The sequence below is a fragment of the Hyla sarda genome, chromosome 10 (assembly GCF_029499605.1).
Source record: "Hyla sarda isolate aHylSar1 chromosome 10, aHylSar1.hap1, whole genome shotgun sequence".
Classification (NCBI taxonomy): domain Eukaryota; kingdom Metazoa; phylum Chordata; class Amphibia; order Anura; family Hylidae; genus Hyla; species Hyla sarda.
This window is the reverse complement of record NC_079198.1, coordinates 90,547,440-90,561,989: the sequence shown is the minus strand read 5'-3', so window position 1 is coordinate 90,561,989 and position 14,550 is coordinate 90,547,440. Positions and strand designations below refer to the sequence as shown.

At 42.2% G+C, this 14,550-nt stretch overlaps 1 long non-coding RNA gene across 1 annotated transcript in view; it reads left to right on the top strand.

The window, feature by feature from the left end:
• Positions 1-13,459, top strand: part of LOC130294243 (uncharacterized) — a 40,194-nt gene extending 26,735 nt beyond the window's left edge. Inside the window, exon 3 of the long non-coding RNA XR_008848450.1 lies at positions 13,321-13,459. This is a non-coding gene — a long non-coding RNA (uncharacterized LOC130294243). The remainder of the gene's footprint in view (positions 1-13,320) is intronic.
• The last annotated feature ends 1,091 nt before the right edge of the window (positions 13,460-14,550 follow it).

Sequence of the window (14,550 nt, the reverse complement as noted above, 5' to 3'; positions counted from 1 at the left end):
CTTATCAGCTGCTGTATGCTCCAGAAGTAGTTGTATGGTTCTTTTGTGTCTGACCACAGTGCTCTCTGCTGACATCTCTGTCCGTATTAGGAACTGTCCAGAGCAGGAGTGGTTTACTACGGGGATTTGCTCCTGCTCTGGACAGTTCCTGATATGGACAGAGGTGTCAGCAGAGAGAATTGTGGTCAGAATTGTTGTCAGGCAGAAAACAACAACTCAACTTCCTGTGGAGCATACAGTAGCTGACAAGTACTGGAAGGATTAAGATTTTTTTTATAGAAGTAATCTGTTTAACTTTTTGGCACCAGATGATCCCGTGCAAAGTCCCTACTACATGCTGCCCCCCTATCTACAGTCTGTGTCAGCAGCCCTCCATGTATGCTTTCACAACTGTCCACATGTTGTTGTTTTCCCTGCTGCTATCACTAACATTGAAAGAAAGGAGGGGAAGAGAGCAAAGCCTGTCTGAGGGTTTTTAATTTTCTCTCTCTCTCCCAGATGAATGATTAAAAAAATTCTACAAAAGCAAAATGGTAATGAAGACTATTTAGAAATCTATTTAAAGTGTACCTGTCATATCACTCATATCACAGAAAAACTATTGCTTGTATATGATACTCACTGGATCATGCAGATGCTTTTACATGTCTGTGTAATGTGTGTCAGGCTTATGGCTCACACATTTCTGTGTTCTGCTGCTCACTCATTCTGACATCCACTGCTCAGGAAGGGGCATATCCGAGGTGAGCACTGATCCTGCCCTCACTCACAATGCATCTACTTCCTACCTAAGTCTGCTGTGCGGTGCTGGTTCTCTTCATCCAATCACTGCATACTGCTCTGTAGCTCCCTCCTCTCTGTTTTCAGACAGGAGTCTGATAGGACAGGAGTGAGCACAATCGAGTGCTAGCCCCCCCTCACTTTCTGGACTTTGGCTCAGCCTGTGTTGCAGGGGGACAGGAGGATGTTTTGGATGGTATTGGGACCCCTAGTGTCTCCTATAAAAAGGAGACAGTTTTTTATGAAGTATATTAGAAAGGTTAATATTTTGCCAAGATGTACAACATGTAAAAAGTTTTTGATTCTGATAGCGCCCATTTAATTTTGCATTCAGGAAACAAAGTATGGTGCCAGATCACATTATGAGGATTGGAAATTTCTGCTGCTGGCTGCTTGGAGTTGATTGTCCTTTGATTTACACAGTAAAAACAGATGTACTATACTGTATGTTATACTGCAAGGACAGCGCTGTATGATACTTGTCAATTCTGTTCCTACTGTGGAGATCTAACAGCTTGAAATATAAAGTTGGCAGGGGGTGGCAACATTTTGAATAACATCTAGGTAAGGTGCTATTTATACGGAAGATCCCAGCGCTATTTAAAAATACCATCACAAATGTACTTCATACAGAACCCTGTGAACACCTTGAGGACAAAGAATTGGTTTTTTTTACAAATATTTTTATTTGCTTTAAAAAAAATATATGGTGCAATATAGGCAAGAGAATGTGTCTTGCCTATATTGTCACACAAAATAGATCACTGTGCTTCATTCCAAAAAAAATATAGATTTTACATAATGTCTGTTGAATGCCAATAGATAATGGCAGATGAATTATTCCTTTTAAGGGGAGGGATATGAGAAGATAAGGGACGATTCATCAAAACATGTGAAGAGGAAAAGTGGGCAGTTGCCCACAGCAACCAATCAGAATCCAGCTTCAAATTTTTAAGGGCCCTTAAAAAAATGAAAGCTGGAATCTGATTGGTTGCTATGGACAACTGCTCACTGTTCCTCTGCACAAGTTTTGATAAATCTCCCCCATAGTGTATGTGAGGAAAGGCCCACATATAGGAACAAATACTTATAATACATGCAAACAATTATAAACCTTCTGCAAGGGTTAAGTTTCTTACCTCTTGAGTTTGTACGAGAGGGATCCTGAAAAGATCATATGAGGGGATGGAGAGGGCATCAGAGTATCGATACACGGGAGAGATCACATTGAAGAGCCTCTGTAAGACGCCCAAGGGGTCATATATTTAGAAACTTATGTCTGGAGTTGGATTCACAGTGTGATGTTTCTTCAAAGCAATAGATCTGATCCACCTTGAATCTCCACATTTCCAGTGAAGAGACACTGTATCTGAAGGTAGCCAATGACAAGGAGCAAGCAACTTAGCAGAAGCTATCAAATGTATTAGACCGATCCGAGACCTTTAGGGAAGAAAGTCAATAGTGCAGAGGGAGTGATCTTTGTTTTACAGATTGAGTTGCATGCTTGAAAGATGTGGTGCCCCCATGAAACAAGAGGTGGACAGGACCACCAGGGGAGGAAGTAGGTCCCACATTCTTTAATACATCTCCAGCAGGTATATGAATTAGTAGAGCTATACAATGAAGTTATAGGGGAGATTTATCAAGAAATGTCTATGTTAGATCAAATTTCCACCATTTTTTTTATCTATACTTTGACTAGCGTGCCCCTTATTCATCAATAATGCGCAGCGTAATGATGAATAAGGTGCAGCTCTCCTTTAGAGTGAAAAGTTGTCTAACATACACCTTTTCTAAGGAAGAGTCACACCAACAACCAGAGGCCTGGATTCTCAACCCCTGGTACACGTACCCATAGGGGTCCACCGCGGGTTGAGCGTTGGTATGCGAATGCGCAGACAAATACTGGCCATGCACTGGCAATCACTTGTCAGCACATAGCCGGGCAAACCTCCAGCTGTTGCAAAACTACAATTCTCAGCATGCAGTGACAGAGGGGCATGCTGGAACTTGTAGTTATGCAACAGCTGGAGGCACACTACGATAACTTTCAGCATGCCCTTTGGCTGTCCATGCATGCTGGGGGTTGTAGTTATGCAACAGCTGGAGGCACACTGGTTGCAAAACAGAGTTTGTTACATAACTCAGTGTTTCCCAACCCATGTGCCTCCAGCTGTTGCTAAACTAAAACTCCCAGCATGCATGGTCTGTCAGTGCATGCTGGGAGTTATAGTTTGGCAACAGCTGGAGGCATACGGGTTGGGAAACATTGAGTTAGAAAACAGATAATGTTTCCCAGACAGTGTGCCTCCAGTTGTTGCAAAACTACAACTCCCAGCATGCCCAGACAGCCGAAGGGCATGCTGGGAGTTGTAGTTTTGCAACAACTGGAGGAGAACAGATTGGGGACCACTGTGTAGTGGTGTCCAACTGTGGCGCTTCTGATGTTGCAAAACTTCAACTCCCAGCATGCCCAGACTGCCTAGGCATGCTGGGAGTTGTAGTTTGGCAACATCTGCAGGGCCAGATGTTACAGAACTACAACTCCCAGCATGCCTGGACTGTCTGGGCATGCTGAGAGTTCTAGTTTTGCAACATCTGGAAGAGCGCAGATTGGAGACCACTGCACAGTGGTCTCCTAACTGTGGCCCTCCAGATGTTGCAAAACTACAACTCCCAGCATGTCCAGACAGCCAAAGATCTTCACTGCTGCCTCTGATGCTGACACAGCCACTGCCCCATTGCCTCCCCCATCCCCGGTTTTATAATTACCTGTTCCCAGGACCCGGGGTCCGAGCTACTTCTGGCTCCTGCGGCGTCCTGCACGCTGCGCAATGGCGAGTGACGTCCTCAATGCAACGTCACCGTCAGTGCGCACAGTGACAGCTCCGGATGCTGCCGGAACAGGTAATTATAAAACCGGGGATGGGGGAGGCAATGGGGCAGCGGCGGTGGTTGGACTTAGGAACAGCAGGGGGAGAGAAGCGGGTGGCGGCGGCGGCGGTCTCTGGCCCTGCTAAAGCCCCTGCAGTTCATTGATTTAAGCGCCCGCTTTAAATCATTGATCTGCAGCGGCTTCTGAGGGGGGGAAGGGGGGAGAAATAGACGATAACTTATACCGGAATATCGGTATAAGTTATCGGCTGTCGGGCTGGTAACAGCGGGACTTCTGCCAGTTAACCCGTGCGATGCCGCACATCGCCGGGTTAACTGAATGCCGTCTATAGACAGCAGAATGCGTGAAGGACCTGCGCAATTTGCCGTCAATAGACGGGATTCTGCGGGAAGGGGTTAAAAGTTGAATTGTGGAAGGTAGAAATTATTCTCACGCTTACTGGTAGGTGGTGTAGCTTTGCGCCTAAAAATTTACATTTGCGCACAAAATAGCAACTTTTGACAAAAGTCACAAATGATAAATACGTGACCACTGCAGGGTCAAAAAGAAAAAGTTCTATGGGTAGGCAAAAAGAGTAAAACTGTCTATATCAAAAGGCGCATAAAAGTCTCAAAATATGCTGCTTGCGCCTGAACTGCGCCTTTTTTAGAAAAAAAAATGCTTCAAAAGCAATGATAAATCTCCCCCATAGTGTCTTGTCCTACCTTCCTATCCATTTTCTTTGATTCTGACACACCTGGGTGACCTGTGTGGCTTAGTGAGTATAGTGCGGGTTTAAGCAGGATAAAAAGATTTTCCAAAGCTACAAATATGATGGCGTTGTAATCGGAGGAGAAACAATCAGTTTCTTATATGTAACAGAAATCACCTTTTAAGGGTACATTCCCACACGGCGTATTTGCTGCGTATTTGCTGCTGCGTATTTTATTTTCTCTGTTGAAGTCAATGGGTAGGAAAATACGCAGCACCAAATACGCAGCAAATACGCAGCAAAATACGCCGTGTGGGAACGTACCCTTAGGGTACAAATGTTCCCCACATGAGTAGGGCCATAAATGAGAATGTGTGAGTTGGCATTGTGGTAAGTGGCAGAGAGCTTATCCATGGACTGTGGGTATCTCTCAGTTTCAAACAAGCTCGACAGTGGAAAAGTGGATATGCATAAAGTTATTGGGCTGCTCTTAATACTTTTGCATTTATTCCAATTTCTAATGAAGCCCACAGGACAATAAAAGGTGGTAAGCAAGATTATATATACCTTAAAGTGTACCTGTCATATCACAGAAAAATAATGCTTATATACATTACCTATTGGGTCATGCAGATGCTTCTGCTAGTTTCTGTATGTGGCTCACAAAATCCTCTGTTCTGCTGCTTACTCATTCTTACATCCACTACAGACCACTCTACAGGCTGATCCAACTTTGATGTAATGTCCTTAAAACAAGTCAAAATGAGGCTCAGTAGTGTGTGTGGCCTCCACTTGCCCGTGTGACCTCCCAACAATGACTGGGCATGATCCTGATGAGGTGGCCTGGGCAGTCTGTGGTGCAACGTGGCGTTGGTGGATGGAATGAGACATGATGTGCTCAATCAGATTCAGGTCTGGGGAACAGGCGGGTCAGTCCATAGCATCAACCGCCTTACCTTACGGACAATTTTTGCGATTGAGACGCATTAATGACACTGATGAAAAGTTTATTTCTCAAGCCGAAGAACTGAAGCAGAGATTATTGGCTCGTGGTTATCCTGTTTTTATTATCAATACAGCTCTAAAGAGAGCCTTAGCACAGGATAGAAATAACCTACTCGCAGTTAATAAAAGTAGAAAAGCCAAAAAAGATACTAAAGAAAAATCCTCTGACAATCCAGCACCCAGGTTTTCCTTTTCTTTCAAATTTAGTCCCCTTGAAAAAATTATAAAAAGAGCGGTACACAATAGCTGGTCCTTGATAAAAAGTGACACCGACTTAGGAAAACTTGTACATGATAGACCTCTCATCACGTTCAAGCGCTGTAAAAACCTTAGGGACGTAGTCACTAGTAGCAACTTCTGTTCCAACCCTAAAACTACTGACTGGCTCACAAGATCTGGCCCCACAGGGAACCACAAGTGTGGCACATGTATTTGGTGTCCCAATATGAAAATTGGTAAGAGTACCCAAATTGGTGGAGAAATCATCCATGTTAACACATTGATTACCTTTAGAACCCAGTGGGTTGTGTATGCGATGATCTGTTCATGTGGAAGGTTTTATATCGGAAGCACAAAACGCACCCTAAATACAAGATTCAGGGAACATGTTTATTCAGTTAAAACTAAAAACGGTGCACCCTGCTTTATCGAACACATGAACAGTGAGCATAGAGGCATCTGTAATGATTTACTCTTGCAGGGACTTGAGGTTGTCCGCAGCAAAGAAAATTCAGATAAAAGAAAACTCCTGTTACAAACAGAAGCCAAATGGATCATAAGACTTAATGCTGCCGGCAACCTGAGTCTCAATGAAAGAGTGGACTACAGTGTCTTTTTGTAATCCATATTCCTGTTTTTCAGGTTCACTTATAGCCTTTTTGTTTCCTCTTTTTCTTCTTCTTTTTTCTATGTATAATTTTTAGAAAAAGAATAACGTTTGTACTTTTTTACATTTTTCTATATTTGTATTATCAAGACAGAAACTATTTTTGATACTTGCAGCAAGTTCTATACATTACAAGTTGTTGTTTAATGTTTTTAAATGTATTCGTTAGCATGCACCTGTTCCGAGTGCATCACCCGGGGAGGTGTGCTCTTAAGGGTGATGCATCACGGAACAGGTAGGGTCTGAAGAAGCGTGATACGCACGCGCAACAGCTGTCACCCAGCTTCCCACTGATGAGCTAGTCCTACGTTCTAGCGTCCGTGCTCCATGTCTCTGCACCGTTGAAATAAAGAAAATTGCACCGTATCCTGGTGAATGACGTCCCTCTTTGTCTTCTGTCCATAGCATCAATGCCTTCCTCTTGCAGGATCTGCTGACACACTCCAGCCACATGAGGTCTAGCATTGTCTTGCATTAGGAGGAACCCAGGGCCAACTGCACCAGCATATGGTCTCACAAGGGGTCTGAGGATCTCATCTCGGTACCTAATGGCAGTCAGGTTACCTCTGGCAAGCACATGGAGGGCTATGCTGTGCACCCCACACCATTACTGACCCACCGCCAAACCGGTCATGCTGGAGGATGTTGCAGGAAGCAGAACGTTCTCCAAGGTGTCTCCAGACTCTGTCACGTCTGTCACATGTGCTCAGTTTGATCCTGCCTTCATCTGTGAAGAGCAAAGGATGCCAGTGGCGAATTTGCCTATCTTGGTGTTCTCTGGCAAATGCCAAACATCCTGCATGGTGTTGGGCTGTAAGCACCAGTGGATGTCGGGCCCTCATACCACCCTCATGGAGTCTGTTTCTGACCATTTGAGTGGACACATGCCCAAACCTTCTTGCCACAGATCGCATTGATGTGCCATCCTGGATGAGCTGCACTACCTGAGCCAATTGTGTGGGTTGTAGACTCCGTCTCATGCTACCACTAGAGTGAAAGCACCGCCAGCATTCAAAGGTGACCAAAATATCAGCCAGGAAGCATAGGAACTGAGAAGTGGTCTGTGGTCACCACCTGCTAAACCACTCTGTTATTGGGGGTGTCTTGCTAATTGCCTATAATTTCCACCTGTTGTCTGTTCCATTTGCACAACAGCATGTGAAATTGATTGTCAATCAGTGTTGCTTCCTGAGTGAACAGTGTGATTTCACAGAAGTGTCATTGACTTTTTTTTAGCAGTGTATATTAGAATGGTTAATGTTTTGCCAAGATGTAAAATATATAATTTTTTTTTTTTTCTGGTGGACCATGAAGAAAGTGCAGGCACTACCCTAGCATCATAGACCACGGTTCCTGGCTGCTATCAGCAGCCAGGGGCCCCCGGCAAATGACAGACATCAGCAAAATATAATGTTAATGATTCCATACAGGAAATTAAGTCATGTTAAAAAAAAAATGTCAAAGTACAAAATTGCTGATTTTTGGTCACATCCAATCCCAGAAAAAAAGGAATAAAAAGTGATCAAGGATCCAGGTGCAAAAAATGAGCCCTCTTACAGCAACATATATGAAAAATAAAAATGTTATAGGGGGTTAAAGTAGAGCAATTTTGGACATACTTATTGGGGGAGATTTATCAAAACCTGTGGAGAGGCAACATGGACAAGTTGCCAATAGCAACCAATCAGATCGCTTGTTTCATTTTTTAGAGGCCTTGTTAAGAATGAAAGAAGCGATCTGATTGGTTGCTATGGGCAACTGGGAAATTTTGCCTCTCCACAGGTTTTGATAAATCTTCCCCATTGTGTTAAAATGGTTTGCCTTATATTCAAACCAGCACGTCCATTGAAAAGCATGTAACCATGGGTTCTATTTGAATCGTATTGACCCACAGAATAAAGGGAACATGTCAGTTTAACCCTAAATAGCACAGCATAAAAAGGAAACCTCTTAAAACCTGAAAAATTGTGGTTTTCCTTTAAATTTCCCGCCAGAAATTATATTTTTTAGTTGTACCGTACAATTTATGGTAAAATTAAAGGTGTCATTACACAGTACAATTCGTTGCACAAAAAACAAGCCCTCTTATGGGCATGCTGGGAGTTGTACTTTTGCAACAGCTGGAGGAACACTGGTTGGAAACACTAGGGTAATGCATTAGTAGTTTACTAACAAACACCAGCACAATCACAGTTAGTATATAGAGAGGAATGCAAATTTTTTCTATTTATCAGCTGAAGAGTTAAATGCTGTATTGCTTTTGCTTAGCGGGGGGTGCATGTGCCTAAAGATAGGCTAGGATGCAAAAACTGTGCATAGAGAAAAATAAAGGCAATCTGTGTTGCCAACTTCTGGTTCCTTTATTTTCAGAAATCACACCGCAACACATGTATGGAGGGCAGGGAGAGGGAAGGAAGGGCTCAGCCGAGCTCGTGCAGCAACGGTGCCGTTTTGCGGGTTTACCCGCTTAGTCATGCCCAATCACAATCACCGTTAGTAGATCAACCAGGAACAGGAATCCATGCAAAATAACTTTTTCGGCAACGCGTTTTGGTTGTGTGAAATTAGATCCTTTGTTGAGCCTGCTGAACGCTTAGGGTATACAGAGCTGAAATGAGTGGCCAGTAAAGTCCCCCCCCCCCCAGATGAAGACCCTGCCTGAAATGCGCATCAGGGTGGCATCATCCCAGACCCTCCATTTCCCATTATTGTTAAGTTACATATAAGTATGCATACTTTTTAGATGTGTTTTTGTATTCCATATTTTCTTATGCTGGTGGGGGCCTAAAATGTTGCCTCTTGTTTCCCATAGTTCTGTGACTTCTTGCCTTTAATATTATTTTATATTTATTCCATTTAGTGCTAATAAATGACATTTTATGTCTCATACTCAACTTGTTTGTGTTAAAGTTGTGGAGTTCACAATTTAATATATAGTCATACAGTATATATATAGGGGGTATGACTAAACTGGGTACATTGGGGGAGATTTATCAAAACCTGTGCAGAGGAAAAGTTGCCCAGTTGCCCACAGCAACCAATCAGATCGCTACTTTCATTTTTAACAAGGCCTCTGCAAAATTAAAGAAGGGATCTGATTGGTTGCTATGGGCAACTGGGCAACTTTTCCTTTGCACAGGTTTTGATAAATCTCCCCATTGTGATTAATATAGGTTTATAACATTAACCCCTTAAGGACCAAGCATTTTTCTGTTTTTCATTTTTTTCTCTTTACATTTTAAAAATCATAACCCTTTCAATTTTGCACCTAAAAATCCATATGATGGCTTTTTATTCGCCCCACCAATTCTACTTTGTAATGACATCAGTCATTTTACCAAAAATCAGTGGCACAACGGAAAAAAAATCATTGTGCGACAAAATTGAAGAAAAAATACCATTTTATAAAGTTTGGGGGTTTCCGTTTCTACGCAGTACATTTTTCGGTAAAAATGACACCTTCTCTTTATTCTGTAGGTCCATATGATTAAAATGATACCCTACTTATATAGGTTTGATTTTGTCTTACTTCTGGAAAAAATCATAACTACATGCACGAAAATGAATATGTTTAAAATTGTCCTATTACTTTTTATTTTTAAGTGTACAGGGTGGTATGATGGCTCATTTTTTTGCGACGTGATCTAAAGTTTTTAGCGGTACCATTTTTGTATTAATCTGACTTTTTGATCGCCTTTTATTAATTTTTTCATGATATAAAACGTGACCAAAAATATGCTATTTTGAACTTTGGAATTTTTTTGCGCGTACGCCATTGACCATGCGGTTTAATTAACGTCAATTCTTTATAGATCGAACATTTACGCACTCGATGATACCACATATGTTTATTTTTATTATGGTTACATAATTTTTATATGGAATTTGGGAAAAGGGTGGTGATTTAAATGGTCTAATGGTTTGTTTTTTAAACTTTTTATTGAACTTTGTTTTTTACACTTTTAGTCCCCTTAGGGGACTTTTATGAAGAATCATTGCATTCCTCATACAGATCAATGTGTTTTCATAGAACCACATTAATCTGTGTGCTCTGCGCTCGATTGATAAAGCCTGGCCCTGTAAGGCTTTACCATTCTCAGCGCAGGAGCCAGCATAGGAGGTGAGGAAAGCCCTCTGGCTACCTCAGCAGTGGATTGCCCCCCCCCCCATGCAATCACGCTGCCGGGGGGCAATCCACCCCACTTGACCACCAGGGATGGTTCAAATGTCCCTTTAGACGCCACTGTCAACTTTGACAGCAGCGATCTAAAAAGTTAATAGCCAGCCGAGGCGATCGTCGCATGTCGGCTATTAACGCCGGCCCCAGCTACAGGAATCAGCTGGGGGCAAGTCAGTATGACACGGACTCCGCGCCATACAACGGTTGTCGTCTCAGAACGAGCCGACTCGTCCTTAGGTGGCAACCGGTTAGAGGGGTACTCTGCCCCTAGAAATCTTATCTCCTATCCAAAGGATAAGGGATAAGATGTTTGATTTCAGGGGTTCAGCTGCTGGGGACCCCCGTGATGTCCCTGCTGCACCTGGCTTTCATTTTGAGCATTGGGTGCAGTGCCAGACTGCCGGAGGCTCTTGACATGGCCGTGTTCAGCTTGTGACGTGATGGCCACGCCCCTTCAATGCAAGTCTATGGGAGGGGGCTTGACCGTGGCATCATGAGCCTCCGCATCGTGAGTCATCTGGCATGGAGCGAAGTTTGCTCTGTTCATCGGATGTCCGGGGTGCTGCAGCCGAGATCCTTTGGATAACGGATAAGATGTCTAGGAGCGGAGTAGCTGCGGTGCTGCAACCAAGATCCTTTGGATAGGGGAGAAGATGTCTCGGGGCGGAGAACCTCTTTAACCCCCTCTTTCTTTTGTGATTTATTTTTGGGTTTTGCATAAATCAAAATAGTCAAAAACAGTAATATGACAGCTTGTTTCTATTCCGTACAATGTTCTACACAGAAGTTAATTTTGTCACTGGTAAAAAGCTCTCTAATACCCAGAATACATCACAGCTAAATAATGGCTGACCAAGATTCTGCACATGAAACATGAAATGGAGTTTTAGCTGTTTTACGAAGACCCTCAAGCTGCTCTTCCTCCATATAAAAACACAGCATGCGGTACAATATACTAGCTCGAAATGCATAATTAAGCCACTTATAAAACCTAAAGAAATTATGAATCCATAAAGGATGAAAAGTCTGTGAATCTGACAGATTTATGGAGTAAAACAACACACCGCATAACCACTACCAGGGAAGCTAATAACAGTGCAAAGCAACAGAGTGATTCTTTTGAAATAGCCTAAAGGGGTATTCTAATTCCAATATTTATCTGATAGCTGTATGTTCCTGTACTCTGTAACCCACACCTATCTAGATAAATAGCCTGCTTGCAGAAGTCAGAGGTGGTCAGGAGGCCAAAAACAATATTGATACTTTGTTATATACCCTTTGTTGGTAATAAAAGAGGTCAAACGTTTTCTGTAAGTCTTCACAAGGTTTTCAAACACTGTTGATGGTATTTTGGCCCATTCCTCCATGCAGATCTCCTCTAGAGCAGTGATGTTTTTTAGCTGTCACTGAGCAACACTGACTTTCAACTCCCTCCAAAAGTTTTCTATGGGGTTGAGATCTGGAGACTGGCTAGACCACTCCAGGACCTTGAAATGCTTCTTACGAAGTCACTCCTTTGTTGCCCAGGCGGTGTGTTTGGGATCATTGTCATGCTGAAAGATCCAGCTACATTTCCTCTTCAATACTCTTGCAGATGGAAGGAGGTTTTCAATCAAAATCTTACCATACATGGCCCCATTCATTCTTTCCTTTACACAAATCAGTCGTCGTGGTCCCTTTGCTGAAAAACAGCCCCAAAGCATGATGTTTCCTGGATGTTCTTTGGATTCAGCATTCTTTCTCCTCCAAATATGACGAGTTGAGTTTTTACTTCAAAGTTCTACTTTGGTTTCATCTTACCATATGGCATTCTCCCAATCCTTTTCTGGATCATCCTAATGCTCTCTAGCAAACTTCAGACAGGCCTGGATATGTACTGGTTTAAGCAGGGGGACACGTCTGGCACTCCATGATTTGAGTCCCTGGTGACATAGTGTGTTACTCTTGGTAGCCTTTGTTTCTTTGGTCAAAGCTCTCTGCAGGTCATTCACTAGGTCCCCCTGTGTGGTTCTGGGATTTTTGATCATTTTGACACCACAAGGTGATATCTTGTGTGGAGCCCCAGATTGAGGGAGATTAGCAGTGGTCATGTATGTCTTCCATTTTCTAACAATTCCTCCCACAGTTGATTTCTTCACACCAAGCTTCTTGCCTATTGCAGATTCAGTCTTCCCAGCCTGGTGCAGGTCTACAATTTTGTTTCTGGTCCTTTGACAGCTCTTTGGTCTTGGCCATAGTGGAGTTTGGAGTGTGATTGTTTGAGGTTGTGGACATGTGTATTTTATACTGATAACAACTTCAAAAAGGTGCTATTAATACAGGTAACGAGTGGAGGACAGAGGAGACTCTTAGTACAGGCCTGTGAGAGCCAGAAATCTTGCTTGCTTGTAGGTGACCGAATACTTATTTTGCACCATAATTTGCAAATAAATTCTTTAAAAATCAGACAATGTGATTTTATGGATTTATTTTCTCATTATGTCTCTCATAGTTGAGTAATACATATGATAAAATTACAGGACTCTCTCATCTTTTTAACTGGGAGAACTTGCACAATTGGTGGATGACTAAATACTTTTTTGCCCTACTGTAAACCTTATTTGTGATTAGAATCCCTTTAAATGATGGCAGGTGTGTGATAACTTCTATTTAACATTAGTTTGAATGTCATTGGTTAATTCTGTATACAGTCATATCCCTAGCTATAAGAGGGTATGCACACTTATGCAACCAGGTTATACTGTGGAAGTTTTCATACATTTTTTTCATTCCCCCTCAAAGATTTCAGTTTGTTTTGCAAACAAATTGTTTATGGAATAGGTCACATTAAAGGTCAACAACATTTCATGATTTATCTTTGTCTAATTTTTTGACAAACTTAGCAGACAGAAGAACGGTCAAGGTGCAGGCAAGGTTCAGGTCATGAATGGTCAGGACAATAGCAAGGCACCCTGTTATAGAATCTCTGGCATCCTTCCAGCAGCACCCTGAAGACAGTAGACGCAATGTGGGAGCAAAGACGGGTACGTTTATACATTTATGAAATCTTCTTTATAGGTTCTTAAAGAAAATAGTCACTTTGCAAAAAATGTATGATGGACTGAAAATCTGTCACTTGAAATCTGGTCTTCTCAAAGAGGTGGTCTTTGGTGACGTTCCACTGTATATAAGTATCAAATAGTGTAGTTTCAAAAATGTTTGTACATTAGAGATATATTTAATTTCAGAATTTTCCTTGGCTTAAAGAATGGAGTATTCTCCAATATAGCCATCAGCCTTACTTCTGCTTCCATCCTTTGTGATCTCTTCACTTACTTGATGTACTGTCAAAATGTGTGAGGAGGTTGATATACAGTATACTGATTTTCCCCAAAGTATAGTTACAAAACTTTAGACGATGGCATTATATACAATAATAAATGTCCCCATGAAGAGTCCCAAGATGAAAGTCTAATTCACTCTTGTTAAGCCCCTCGGTACGACACTTGTATCCTACGAGAGTAGACCTGTTAATGATATATTAGTGTAAATGGAACTATAGGGTTAAACCAGTGTTGGACACTGATTAAGACCTCGGAGAATGGTCTGCTGCCCTTCTGGTCAGGTCTCTGCTGGTTCTGTGTGAACGATCTGGATGGATTGAAGAGAGCTTATTTCCTCATTCAGACGGCTCTGCGGGGTGTGATGGAATGACTCATGTAACGCTGGGAAGTACAGGAGGCAACAGGAAGCTGATGAAAAAAAATTCTGATGAATCAAATTATCTACTTCCGAAAGAAATAAACAGCTTTCCTTCTATACTTTATCTTTCCATGTCAACGGAATCCTGATTATGTACAAAGATGAGATGGGAGAGGATGTGGTATATACGTCCTATTTGTTTAACCCCATACAAACAACTACTGCAGGGATATGAGCGTTCAGATGGAAGAATTGGTCCTCAGACAGCTATTCTACAAAGCAACTCAGTTTCCTAATCCAGGCTTTATTTATGGTATACACTGTCCAACAAACAATACAAAAGAATCTAATAAGGAGAAGGTAAACTGTGCACCTTGACTATTGGTACATATGGGACATTTTATCTGCATCTTAGATGAAAGAACAGAAGT